The 14,666-nt window shown below is 42.8% G+C and overlaps 1 protein-coding gene across 3 annotated transcripts in view; it reads right to left on the bottom strand.

Annotated features, from left to right (window-relative positions):
* ACACA (acetyl-CoA carboxylase alpha) overlaps nucleotides 1-14,666 on the bottom strand; it is a 259,649-nt gene that overhangs the window by 211,706 nt on the left and 33,277 nt on the right. The window lies entirely within an intron of this gene.

Here is a 14,666-nt window from a genome sequence, read left to right as displayed (position 1 = left end):
TCAGCTATCTTCTAAACAGTCTCAAGATAAAAATTTTTTCTTTGAAAACACATTGCTTTTCTTGTTGTTGCCCCCCAGTTCTCTGGATTGTACTTTATGTTACCTGGCAGAGATGTAGAGGAGACATTTACAGGTTAAAGCAATTCCTAGTCCTCTTGGAGTTACAACATCTTGTGTCATTTTAAAGAGACAATTTTGAGTTAAAATAATGACAAACTCTCAAAAATTAGTTGCCCGAGATGATGGATTGCCTATAGCTGGAATTTTCAATAGGAGTATCAGATAAAATATTCTCATATTAAATGGAAAACTGGACTATAAAATTCCAAAGGTACACTCCAATACTAGAAGTTCTACTAAATTTTTGGATTTTATAAGATGGAATCAAAGGGAAATTAAACAGCGTGCCTTGTCAGGGCCAGGCATACCACTAAATGTTGACACACAAAACACAAACCAGCTATCTATCCTCCTGGTGCTAATCTACTGATATTACTCTTATTAAACTTGAAAACTAATCAAGCTCCTATCAACCTACTATCCCCTAATATGGCATGTGTGTAAATACATACATATACATGTGTGCCAACTTCTATGACTAAGGACAGATTTGAAAGCTTTCTACAAATTTTTAGGAACTTCATTAATGAGCGTACTCTCTATTTCTATCATTGGAGATAGCCAAATACACATAAATGAAACCTTATATTTCCAGAAAAAGATTCTCCAAAACTGAGCCTGCTTTTCAAACTTAACTCCATAAATTAATTTGTGTTATTTTGAAAATGAAAATCATTTATACAAGCTTATTCTCTCTGGGATGATCACTAGTACTGCCAAACAACTTCAATTCCTATTGTCATGTGATGGTAAACATTACTGTGGTTCCTTATATAAAGGAGGGTGAATATGGCATGCTGAAACAACGAAATGAACCTAAGTCCCAAATAACATCATTGGAAGGCCAAACCGGTTGGGGCCAACAACCTTTGGGTAAGGCACTTAACGTTGTTGTTGAAGCCACTTTTCACTTGCTTAAACATTCAGAGACTAGATGGCTTTATGCTAGCTTGAATAAATAAAAAATTGGTAAGAGTACTGTATCATTAGAGCACACATACTTAGAGTGGTTGAACTCAGAAGAATCTATGCTCTATCAATCAGATTCATATTCCTTGTGTTAAGTGCAATGTCCTTATAACACTATTTGTCAGTTTCCTATCTAATAGCATCTTCACATAAGCCATTAGATTCAAGTAAAGTAGTGAATAGTCACTAAATTGTACACTTATTGAAACAAACAAAAAACTAGTTAAGCAATAATCTGTTAGAGTGGAAGATCAGTGAATACTTCCTTTAAAAATGTTAGTCGCCTCATAGTTAAAGAAACTTTTTCAACCAATGAGTCTTTAGTGTTCATTCACTTCTTCATAATCTTGCTGTTTTAAGGGATGGAATAATGCTTGATGCATAGCTTCTACCATTATTAATCTTTAAGAGCATATTAGTTAACCTTTTTTTCTGAATTGTAAAAAGACTCCTCCAATTAGAAATTCTAAATTCCAATGTATTATTCCAACAATTTTCATTTTAATTTACTTCTTTCTTCAACCACGACTATTAGTATATTATATAATTTTTAAAAATTATTTTAAAGAAAGAAAAACACTAGCCCCAGACCTGTTAAACCAGTCTGTGTGATGGCCAAAATGTTTTCCTAATCACTAACTGAAAAGGTAACAGAATTTTACATAATGTTCTACACCTGAACCTGTTCACAGCACTTCAGAGAGGTAAATATCAGAGAGACAGTTCTGAGGCTGGCTTTCTTTCCCAATGCCAGTTCTTTGACATAACCTAGTCATCACCTGAACTATAAGTTCACTAAACTAAATGCCACCATTTCCCAATCTTCCCTCCAATTTTAAAAACAATTCAACCTTATGCTTGATGTATTTCAATTCTGCACTGGTAAATTCAAAAACAAAACCTCTGCAACACAAGTAAACCCAAGCGGCTTTGTAAATTAGTGCTTTGTCTTGACATCTTTCATAACTATTCTTGGATTCACAACAGTCCTCCTATTATTAGAAATGAGGAAATTAAGTCAAGAAAAGTGGGAAGAGACTTGCTACTTTGTAACAAGCAGGCACTTACCTGGACACTGCAGCTGCTGTCCTGCTCTATATTACTATATTAGATCACACACTGTCCTTAAAAGTGCTTGCCAAGTAGGCAGCACAGAAATACTTCTCAATCACAAACATCCAAAGCATTCCCTCCACGAAGTAAGAGACAAGTCCGATAATTCCCACCACCCAGAAAGAAGAAACCATGTAACCAAAGTAAGCATGTTTCTCAATCTGTATCATGGGGTTGGAGGGGGGAAAAAAATGAATGAAAAGAAATCTGAGAGTGAGGACTAGGTTATGAGGTTTATTCCACACATTGGGAAATTACTGAAAAACTGCTTAAGTAGAAATGGAATCAATCAGGAAACCCTAGGGTCTCTTGATTTCGGACTTAAACCCCGAAACAAACATATCTGAAATTAAAGTATTCCCTCTACTGGAGCAGCTATATCCTCCTATGCTTCTATAAAACCTACAAGACCTGCATGGAGTCCCTAGTCCTTAGAGCTGATTCCAAGTGTCCAGGGGTGTCCACTTTCTGTGTCCAAATCCAAAAATAATGTTGGCACTGACCCGAGCAGGACCTTGACGCACATTTTCCTCTGAAATTAGCCTCACATCACCTTCCGACGTCCTATCTCCAATAGCGTGACCCGTATAGCAGATGGGAAGGAGAGAGTAACAACAGGAACGTACATTTATTTACTCACAGAAAACAAACCCTGGGAGCGAGGTCTGGCAAGGGACAACTCGCCGGGCCCTGCTCCCACCCCCGCACAGAGACACAGAGAGCCACGGAAGCCAGGGCCCCTGCACCCCACACCCCACTCTCCAGAGTTCGAAGACTTTCAATGCAGCGGGACCCAACCCTCCGCATCCCCCTCCCACGTGGGTCTTTGCTCTCTCGCGGGCGCAGGGTCGCCTCGGAGAGAGTCGCCGGAGGAAGGACCCTGACCGCGCCGGACCCACCACGGGAGTGATGTCCAGGGAGCCCCAGGCCCACATCCCAGCCCCTGCCTAGAGGCCCCGGGCTGCACGCCTCCCAGTTCCGGGTCGCAGCTCCCACCCCGAGGCCCCAGGCCCCTCCACGACTCCAGGGAGGGGAACTCGAGGCCCCGGAGCTGCGGGGAGGGCGGGCACGGGGGGGGGGTCCGGCGGGTCCGGCGGGATGGAGCCGGCCGCGTGCGGGCGGGCGGAAGATGGGAGGCGGCCCCCTGGAGCCACCTCCCCGCCCCGGCCCCGGCCTCTCCAGGCCGTGAATCGCCAGCTCTGGGGCACCCTCACCTCACCTCCCGGCGGCGCGTCCGCGGCCCGGCGTCCCGGAGCCCCTGCGCGGCGGCGGTGCTGGGCGGGAGGAGACGCGGCGAGCACCGCGATGGCTGACAGGCGCGCCGCTCCAGGCCGGCCGGGCACACGGGGAAGGGGCGGGGCCTCCCGCGAGCCGGCCCGCCCCCGCCCCGCCCCCGCCTCCCCCCTCCGCCCGCCCGCCGCGTGGGGTGACCACGTCCGGGGTTACTCCGGGCTGTTGACCTCCGACCCCGCTCCGGGCCGCCGCGCCGTCCGGCCGGCTGAGAGGAGAACCGCGGGTCCCCAGGGCCCGGCGACAGCCAATGGGAGGGCGGCGCGGGGCGGGGCGACGTGAGGCGATGCCGATGGTCCGAGCGCGCTCTGCCATTCGGGACCCAGCGGCTCGGAGGCGGGCGGGCCTAGGGCCGTCACGGAGCCCCGAGGCCCGGCCGTCGCCGCCCTTTCAGCCGGGGGCGGGGGCCAGGGCCGGCTGGCCGCCCCCGCTTCAGGCGGACCAGGGAGGGGGGAAATGGCCCTGCGTGCTCCTCGGACCAGGGAGAGAAACGCCCCGGGCCAGCAGGCGTGTAGCGCGGGAAGGGAGCCCTGGACCGAGCGAGACCGAGCAGAGTGGTTGGTGTGCGGGCCTCGTGAGGATCTTGGCGTGTTCAGTTCTAACCCCCTGGAGAGGTGGGCATTGCACCGTGAGCTGCCCGGGATCACACAGGCTGGTTTGCAAGTTAGTGCAGGCGAAGTGACCCCTCTTCTGGAACCACGTGACCAGACCCCCTCGGCTCGCTCCTCGGACCCGGAGCAGCCCACCTTCGAGGCGTCTCTGCTGCTGGGTCCGGGGGCGGGGCGGGGCGGGCCAGCCTCGGGAAGGAAAGCTCAGCAAGAAGGGCGGTGGACTGAAGGACCGCAGCTTTTTCTGCCCGCCCTGAGCAAGGAAGATTCTTGGCAGTCAATTCCGGACTTCTCCGATTTGAGTGTGTCTCCCAACTTCCACTGTGGTTCCACCAAACCTTTGAGATGAAGCCAACCAATTTCTCTATTTTTTCTTTATTTATAGCAGACTTTCATGGTGGCTGTGTTGAAAATAGGAACTAAAAAAAAAGTCCCAACATATAATAACTATTGTGCTGGAGAAAAGAGAAAATTGCACTTCAGAAGAATGGAGTGAGTTTAACCCCTTGCAAGGATTTAATGAGCGCCCAGAGTACTTTTCTGATCCTTACACAAGCTTGTGCTAAAGGCCAAGAGATGTACAGAGGATGATTTGGCAAGAAGTTCTGTGCCAGAGTGCAAAAAATGCATAGGGTAGAAACACACACCTGAGGTGAGAAGTTCTTGGGCCAAGGAGAGGCAGGAAGATTGGAGGACTGACCAACAAGGAGCAATATTCATCTAGGAGCCCTCAATGCCATGAGGTGGTGGCTTCTCTAAGAATTTACCAGCCAACTTTAAAATATTAGGGACTAGAAACAGAAATTTAGAAAGATGTATACTTGACAGAGCACTGACCCACATTTCACAATAGCTGTGTTTGTCATTGGATGCATGTCAGTTGAACAAACAAAGGAAATCAGAACTTAAAGATAATTGCAGGTTTAACAGGATGTTTGACTTGGCTTACTGGAAAAAAAAAAAAAAAAAAGGCCTGGAAAGAGGGAAGTTTTACCTCTCCCTGATAGAGGTCTCTGAAGCTGGCATGAAGGAAATGACTTTGGAAAGAATTAAAAATCTTGAGGTTGCCTCTTTTCTTTTTCATCTGCCTTTCCTAGTTCCCATGAAGTAATAGGAACTCTGGCCCCAAGATTGCTTCTTAATGGTGTTGCTGTTTATCAGCCTTAGGAGCACTGCAAAATCAGGTTACCCTCAAAAACTATCCTTATGTGAAATTTCAGCAAGCCATTACATGTCCTGCTTTTGACCTCACTGAATATTTGAAGTAATTAAGCTCTAAAGAACTAGCCAAGGAAAGGCCTAATAAAAAAGCTTCAGTGAAAGAAAACGAAGGATGAGTTAGGTTCTAACAAGACCATGTGGGATCTAATAATCTAATCATTACCATCAAATGTTAAGACAAGTGGGCAGAGCTGTGTCTTTAAGGCAATACACCTGAAATTTCAACAACTCCAAAGTGGTGCATGCCAAAACCTGCCAATCTTTACCATAGGCTCTGTAAAGCTGTTCCAGGAGTTCTTGCCACACAAGCCATTATGTCAGTAAGAAGCGGAGGAGGAGAGCCAAAGGGTGGAGAGAACTTACTATACAAGACTAACAAGTGTAAGAGAAGGGAGTAGAACATTTCTAGAAGCTGAAACTAGACAGCAATAATGGGATGAATTGTGTCCCAGAATTCATATGTTAACGTCCTAATCCCCATCACCTCAGAAGGTGAATATATTTGGAGATAGGATCTTTAAAGAGGAAGTTAAATTAAAATGAGGTCATTAGGGTAGTCCCTAATTCCAAATTATTGGTGTCCTTATAAAAAGAGGAAACTAGGACACAGACACACACAGAGGAGAGACCATCCATGAATCACAAATTGATAAAGCATTTGCCAGAATTGTTGCTCTTATGCTGGAGAAGATGGCCATCTACAATCCAAAGAGAAGCTTCTGAAGAAACCAACCCTGGGAACACCTTGATTTTCGGACTTACAGTCTCCAGAACTGTGAAGAAATAAATTTCTGTTGTTTAAGCCACCCAATCTGTGGTACTTTATTATGGGAGCCCTAGAAAACTAATACAAGGTCCCAAATATCCAATGGCTTCCCAGTTTTTTAAGAAGGTTGTCAGATTTATCCTGAACATTCCAGATATCATCCAACCTTAAATATGGTCTCTAATATTGGGCATTAACTATAATTGAAAAAATCAATTTTAAAAAAATTAGGGGGGCCCTGACTGGTTTGGCTCAGTGGATAGAGCATCAGCCTGTGGACTCAAGGTTCCGGGTTCGATTCCGGTCAGGGGCACGTACCTTGGTTGCAGGCAACATACCCAGTAGGGAGTGTGCAGGAGGCAGCTGATCAATGTTTCTCTCTCATTGATGTTTCTAACTCTCTACCCCACTCCCTTCCTCTCTGTAAAAAAAACCAATAAAATATATTTAAAAATTAGGGGGAAAGCCCAGCTGGTATGGCTCAGTGGTTGAGCATCAACCCAGGAACCAAGAGGTCACAGTTCGATTCCTGGTCAGGGCATATGCCCAGGTTGCAGGCTCAATCCCCAGTAGGGGACATGCAGGAGGCACCCAAATGATGATGTTTCTCTCTCTCTAAAAAATTCAATAAAAACGTATTTTTTAATTTTTATTTTTTTAAATCCTCACCAGAAGAGTGAGGATATTTTTTCCATTAATTTTTTTTTTTTTTTTTTTTTTTTTTTTTTTTAGCGAGAGTGGAAGGGAGGGATGAAGGAAAGAGAGAGAGAGTGAGGAAAGAGAGAAACATTGATATGAGAGAGGCACATCGATTGGTTTCCCTCTGTTCACAGCCTGGGATTGAACCCACAACCAAGGTACATGCCCTTGACCACAAATCAAACCTGCAACCATTTGGTCCAAAGACCAATGCTCTATCCACTGAGCCAAACCCGCTAGGGCAATAAGAACTTTTTTTTTTTAATTATGGAAAAAAGATGGTCTCTCACCTTACTGTGGGAAAGTAAGAAAAGTCTGAGAGGTCCCTGTCATTAAAGTGATTACAATCTAGTTGGGAAGACAAAACTAAACACCAAACAGAATGTCTCCGACTTGCTCCTTAGATGACAGCCATGTGAATTTTATAAGAGCCATAGATGAGAGAGGATAAATTCTAAAAAATGAATAAGCCCAGGAATACATAAATAGTATGTTTATATGTGTGTCACTGTGTATATGTTGGCACTTTATTGCCAATTATACTTTAGTTTATGGCAATGTTTCTTAAAGTCTGTTTCCACTGAGTACCTGCAACAGAATCACTAGGTACTTATTAAAAATGCAGATTCCCAGCCCTATTGCAGACTTTTTAAAGCAGTAATTATTCACCCTGATAATTATTCAACTGAAGAACAATAGGATTTATCCTTATTGTCCCCCTGTTTGCTGCCAATGTCTCTGGTCAAACAGTAATGCCTTCTACACCTGCATGTCCAAGATAGGAAAGTCTTATCAGGTCAGGCCAGAGTTAAACCAAGGGAAGAGAAGTGCCTTAATAGAAAATGGAACTATGAAGAGTTCCCTGTCCTGGTAGCTGCCATAGTTCCAACTTCCTTATATAGCAAAGTCAGTGATCAACGGATGGGGCAGAGGACAGTAGAAATACTGGGATGTTATTTCCCACTGGTCCTCAACATATAACATATACTCCAATCTGGTTTCTAGCTCTTGCCACACTTATTCTTACCTTTGCTTCTACTGTCAAACTTGTCCTTCCTCTCCCTCCTAATTTTCTGAATCTTTCTGGTCCTTGGGAGTCCCCTTTTCTCTAAGATTTCTTTACTTCTCCAGCTTCTACTGATATATCTCCTCTGAATTCCTGTAGCATTCTAGTCACCACCACATGATTCAACATTTATTAGGCTTTAATTTTTTGTGTCTATGTTGGTTTTAGCTCTCCAGCTAAATTTCAATAATCTTAGGGACAGAGAGTGTTTCTTATAGTTTGGTATTCCTCTCTGTAACTACTAGAGTAGGGCTAAGTAAGTACTTGACTGACTGAAGTAAAAATTAACTAGCTCTGTACCGGAGAGGTCACACCGCTCCTTATGTCTGTCTGCTTATCCGTCTTCGTGGCGCCTTTGGGAGGCAAAGCCTCCAGTAGGATACTTAGCTGATTTACAGATGGACAGACTTCATCAAGAAAAGTCAGGTCCTTGCCCTAGCCGGTTTGGCTCAGTGGATAAAGCGCCAGCCTGCGGACTGAAGGATCCCGGGTGCGATTCTGGTCAAGGGCACATGCCCGGGTTGTGGGCTCGATCGCCAGTAGGGGGCATGCAGGAGGCAGCTGATCAATGATTCTCATCATTGATGTTTCTATCTCTCCCTCTCCCTTCCTCTCTGAAATCAATAAAAATATATTTTAAAAAACGAAAAAGAAAGAAAAGTTAGGTCCTTGACCAGAATTGTGGCTCCAGTCATGAGATAGAGAAAAACAAAACATACAAAACTTTATCTGAACACTACGTTCCTTGCTCTGGTCAACCACTCAAGTTCGTCCAGAATTAAGAGCCTGGGAACTTCACACCATAAAGTCAGAAAATGTTCTCAAGGATGCCACTTTGTAAGTCTGGTCCTGATGATAAAAGGTAGGATTGCACAGTGAAGGACAGGGTTCACAGTGGGGACCCACCAGGATGTTTTCACATGGACATTTGGGTTTTCACTAGGTATTTCAGCTCTCCCTCCCTCCTAACTATCCAATACTAATCACTTCCAGTGCCCATCTATACTACCTATATTTGACAATCCTCAAATCTTAGCTACTTCTTCCACAGCACTTCCAATATCTTTTTTTTTTTAATCTCTAAGTCCTACACATCTCGTAACTAAATACCTAGAGAAAGTTTAAAAGGCCCCTTTAGCTAAAGACAGGAAAGTGGACAAGATAACTTGTTTAGGTCCTGCCCAGTCCTGCGATTTTGACATTTTATATTGATCAGCTTCACAGGCTTCTCATTTTTTACCTCACTCTCCTGACAACCCATGAAAGTGCCCCCTGGTGAGCTGATTCCTGCTCCTGTCCTCACCTTCCTTTCAGACTTCTACAGTGTTTTCATAACCCCTATTTCAGACTCAGCTTTTTCTTGTTACATGTTTAGGCCTCCACCTATGCACTCTCACTCTTCTGTTGTTGTTGTTAATTCTCACCCGAGGATATTTTTCCATTAAGTTTTAGAGAGTGGAGGGGAGTGAGAGAGCAAAACATCAATGTGGGAGAGACACATCAATTGGTTGCCTCCTGCATGCACCCCAACCGGAGTGGGGATCAAAGTTGCAACCCAGGTATGTGCCTTGGAATTGAACCCGTGACCATTTGGTCCTCGGGCTGACACTCCAACCACTGAGCCATACAGGCCACAACTGTACCTCACTCTTCATTGTTATTATTATATACAAAGCACAATACATAACAAAATACAACATTAATCATTTTTATAGAGCCTTTGCTTTTTACAACAAAAACAGCCATCACTCAACTTCCTTTTATCCTTTTCATTCCTTCAGTCTTAAAGTGTTCCTAAATTATAGGAAGATGTCACAATGTCCTATCTTTTTTAAATCTCACCTCTGGCCTGGCCAGTGTGGCTCAGTGGTTGAACATTGACCTATGAACCTAGAGTTCGCTGGTTCGAGTCCCGATCAAAGCACACCTGGGTTGTGGGCTTGGTCCCCAGTAGGGGGCATGCAGGAGGAAGCCGATCTATGATGTTTCTCTCTCATTGATGTGTCTATCCCTCTCCCTTCCTCTCTCTCTAAACAAAAAAATTTTTAAAAAGAAACAACAAAAAATTCAATAAAAGCATATTTTAAAAATAAACAAATAATAAAAACATTTTTAAAAAAATCTCATCTCTGGTTAACATACTAGACCAGCAGGTAGAAAGCTATCTCCCCAATGTAAGTCTTATTTATCAGTGGACCTACTGTGCTAATATGCCCAATTTTCTTAACAAAAACAAAAAGGAAGAAAGATAAAGGAAACAAAAAATAAATGAAAATAAAATGTAGTTTAAATCAATGAATGAGACTGCCATAATCATTTGGATAGCATATAGTTTGGGGCGGGTGAATTCAGGCAAGCAAAACTGAGAACTGATTATTGGTATTGGTAACAGGAGCCAAAGATATCTTAAGAGCAACAGGAACTTTTCCTTCTCTGTGTTCTGTGTTATAATAGCGTGAACTCTTTAATTAGATAGACCAGACTTTAAATTCTGACTCTGTCACTAATTAGCTCTGTGACCCTGAGCAACTGACCCCCTTCTGAGCTTCAGTTTCCTTGCCTATAAGACTGAGATACAATAACTACCTTGTAAGTTTGTGTTTTGGGATGAAATGTTATAACCAAAATGGAAAGTTTCTAACACAAAGCTTGGAACATTAGTAGGCGCACTGAAAACATTACTTCCCCCTTTCTCTTTGTGTCTCCCTTCATTTCCTACTACTATTCAATTCAAGAATAAAATGGCCTATGGATGCTCACTTGATTCAGGAATGATTGTGTTATTAAATTCACCACCTACCCCATCTGGAGCCAATATTCCCAGGGTAATAAAGCATGTGATCAGGAACCTAGGGATAATTGTTGTAATGTACCCCGAGAATCACAGAAGGACGCCTCAAGAAGTCGAATTAAAGAGTCACATTTATTGCAATCCAGGACTATGAGGGGCCATTCCCCAAATCTCATAGTGATAAGATGGCCGTAACACCAGACTTATATAGGCAAAGTTCACAAAGGTATTGATTATATCCCAAGGTTTGGAATGAGGAACCTGGTTTGTAAAAAAGCAGTTTACAGAAGCAGAATTAAGCATGTTAATTACAGTTTTGGGTCTCCGGATCACTGAGTTGATAGAAACACATTATTTGGGACTGCTGGGTTGACAGAAACACATTATCTAGAGCCCTCGCGTCTCGAGACCACTGAGTTGTCAGGAATTCATTATCTAGAGCCATGGAGGCAATTTAGAGTAATTGTGCTGTCCTGGTCTTGGGACCACTGAGTCAACTGGAACACATTATCTGTGTCCACTAAGACAATTTAGGATAATTTTGCTGTCCTGTTTCCCAGGTACAGAAGAATGTGCTTTCTAAAACCAGTAAGATAATAATCAATGGGATAGTCATTCAATCGAATGGGATGATGTATACAATTCAGAAAATCAAAATAACCTGTCCATTGTTAAACAAAGCAAATAGGTACATAAGCCAAACAGCAGGGTTAAAGTTAAACTATAATTTCTACCTGAGATGGTTGCTACCATACTTCATAATCTGAGTCCTCTACCCTTTACTTGGAGGGGGCAAGTAAACAGGAGAAGTGACTGTTGGCCTGAGCTTCTGAGAACCAATCAAAGGGTTGGCACTCTGAGGGTATATATGGTTGTGCCACACTGAAAAAGGCTCTTTGGTCCCTTTGGGAAGGATGTGAGACAACAGGAACTTTTATATTCTGCAAAGAGGGGTGCAAATAAGGACAACCTCCTAGAAAACAGTTTGGCATTAATTAGTAAAGCTGAACATACCCTGCATACCCTATAACCTGCTTCCATTTCTGGATTTATATTCTGGAGAAACTTTCAGATGTTCCCAGGAACATTGTTCATTATGACCAAAATCCTGAAAATAACCCAATCTCTCAGCAGTAGAATGGATAAATTAAGGTGCATTCATACAATGAAATATATAAAGCAATGAGAACAAATTATTGCTACATGAAACATCAAGATGAATTGTACAGACATACTATTAAGCAAAAAAAGCCAGACCCAAAAGAATGTTTCCTGTTATATAAAGTTAAAAAACAGACAAAACTCATTTGTAGTAGTAAAAATCTGAATAATGGCCCAGCCAGTGTAGCTCAATGATTGAGCATCAACCTATGAACCAGGAGGTCACGGTTCAATTGCCAATCAGGGCACATGCCTGTGTTGCAGGCTTGATCCCCAGAGTGGGGTGTGCAAGAGCAGCCGATCAATGATTCTCTCTCATCGTTGATGTTTCTATCTCTCTTCCTCTCTCTGAAATCAACAAAAACATATTTTAAAAAATAAAGAAGCCAAAACAGAGGCCAGAGAAATTAAATGACTTACTCAAAATGATTCAATCTGATCTAGAACCTAGGTATGCCTTTTGGCTACTTGTCAAGTGCTCCTCCCACCGACCCACCCTGATTCATTTAGTTAGTCCCAGTTTCCTAATATCTTCCAGTGTCACATCTCTCATAAGACTCACCTATGTTACAGCTTTTTTTCCTTCTAAATTTGACATTTTTGTTGTAGGGAAAGGAGATCAAGTGAGATATCCTGTCCTCCACAGATATTCTAAACACAAAACTAGTCAAAACATCTAATAATAGAGAACAGTCTGGGTCTATTTCACTGATAGTTATTTTGACTTGTTAATGTAGCTCTCCCACTGTATGGCTGCTCCAACACAAAGGCTGACGTTTGAGCCTCTGTGACACAAAGAAAAAGGGAAGGGTCTGAAAGTTGATAAAAGAATATGCTTGTCCCTTCTCTTTGTCCAAGCACAAGGTCTCTTTAGAGAAGAGTGAGCTCTTCTGCCACCTTGTGACAGAGAATGAGAATAGTGGGCCCTCAGATCCTTTCCAATCCTCCCTCCAGGTGGCAGCATTGCCACATGGCATCTAGGAATTCACAGGAAAAAAAACGAAATAAAGTTGACAGGGGAAGTTTCTTAAACTATAAGGGAGCAGAGAATCATGTAACCATGTTGAGGAAATAGTAACCAAAACCCATGTGCCTTACCCCTAGAAGAATCAGGCAACTGTGGCAGGGAAAAAGGAATGCAATAATGCTGCTCTGGACCAGTAAGACTTGAGGTACTTATGTTCCCTCTACTTAGCTGGCCTCACTTCTCTGCTCCCTTCCATAGAAAAATTCCTTGAAAAGATTATGTACACATATTCAGCTCCAACTCCCTCTCAGCCTCTCCTACTTCCACCACTCTGCTGAAACTGTTCTTATAGAGTTGTCAAATATAGTGGACAGTCTGTTATCGTACACACCTCTCAGCATTTGACCAACTGATCATTTCTTCCTTGAAATACTCGCCTTTCTTGGCTTCTATGGCATTCACTCTCTTGGTTTTCTTAGCTCAAATGTCACCTCCTCAGAGAAGTCTTCCCTGACCACCCTATTTACAGTGGCCTCTGCCAGTAACCCTTCATCTCATATTCTGTTCTTTGCTTCACAACAACTATCACAATCTCTAATTATCTTATATATGTATTTGTATATTGTTATTAGCCCTTTGCACTATTTTATTTTTCACCAGGTTTGTTGTCTGCTTTCCATCTTTTCATGTGAATATAGACTTGATCTTGCTCACTGCTAGAATAGTGTCTAGCACATAGTAGGCCCACAATAAATACTTGCTAAATGAAAGGCACTGTGGCTGAATGTTCAGTACTTCTCCTTCCAATTTCAGGCAACATGTTGCCCTTTGGTGACAGATATCTCTTTCCTTTTTGTTTTCCAATATTTCCCTTAATGCTCTATTTAGCCAGATTTCAACCTGAGTTAAAATGTCGGGCAACAGGGTAACATTTAAATCATGATTTGACTCAGATCTAATGAATTCCCTCATGGAATGTCCCTATTCATCATTATCAATCAGAGTATCGGCCTCTAGAACCTTCTTTCACATAGCCAAACCTATGTGGGCTCCAATGGAGTACATTTACAGTTGCTAGAGAGAATACAGAGGCTCTGGGCTTAGGCAGAGGACCTAAATACATCCTCATTTCTGCTTTATGATCCATCTACCTATACTGTCACAAAGTCTACATAGTATTATTAAAATATGCAAGTTTTAAATATCTCCAACAACAGTTATCTGTCTAGGAAAACCTTCCCAAACTGCAGGCAGTCTCTCTCATCTAGGCTATTTAGCTCTTCTTCACAACCTCTCAGCCCAATAGTCATGGGAAGGTGGTTTACCTATACTCACTTCACTATTCAGGGGTGTGAAAATGTACAAAACTGGACAGGTATGTCTGTGATGATGTAATTCTATGTGTGTAACTGTGAATGAATACTAGAGATCATTTGGTCAGAATATTTGCAGAGGAAAAAATTGAGATGTGGAGAAATCAAGCAATTTTCTCAAGAGGGCGTAGTTAATAATAGCCTGTATTAGAACCCAGTTCTCTTAATTCCTAGTGCAGTGCTTTCTCCAGTGCAACTCACCAACTTATTCAGTCCCAGTTCCCTGCTCTACTCTGTAAATCACTTTCCTTAATTGAAATCTCTTTATCTCTCTATCTCTGTATGTTGGTGTGTAAATCTATATGCCTGTCTTAGTGAGCATGCCTGTGAATGTCTACGTGTCTACCTGCAAGTATTTATAAAGCATATCACTGGGCGTTTATGCCCTTTCTCCTAGGGAAACCTCTGGGTAATTACCATTTCTTATGTTGGCAGCAGTGATCAGGGAAGACCTTCTGAGTCAATCATTAACAAGCAGACTTGATCCTCTCTCCATTCAGCTCTATTCCTGGGTCTTCAGAA

The sequence above is a fragment of the Myotis yumanensis genome, unplaced genomic scaffold (genome assembly GCF_028538775.1).
Source record: "Myotis yumanensis isolate MYYU_CA2020_CCGP unplaced genomic scaffold, mMyoYum1.0.hap1 SCAF_16, whole genome shotgun sequence".
NCBI lineage: Eukaryota > Metazoa > Chordata > Mammalia > Chiroptera > Vespertilionidae > Myotis > Myotis yumanensis.
Note: the sequence above shows the minus strand (reverse complement) of the source record. Positions and strands in the feature narration are given on the sequence as shown.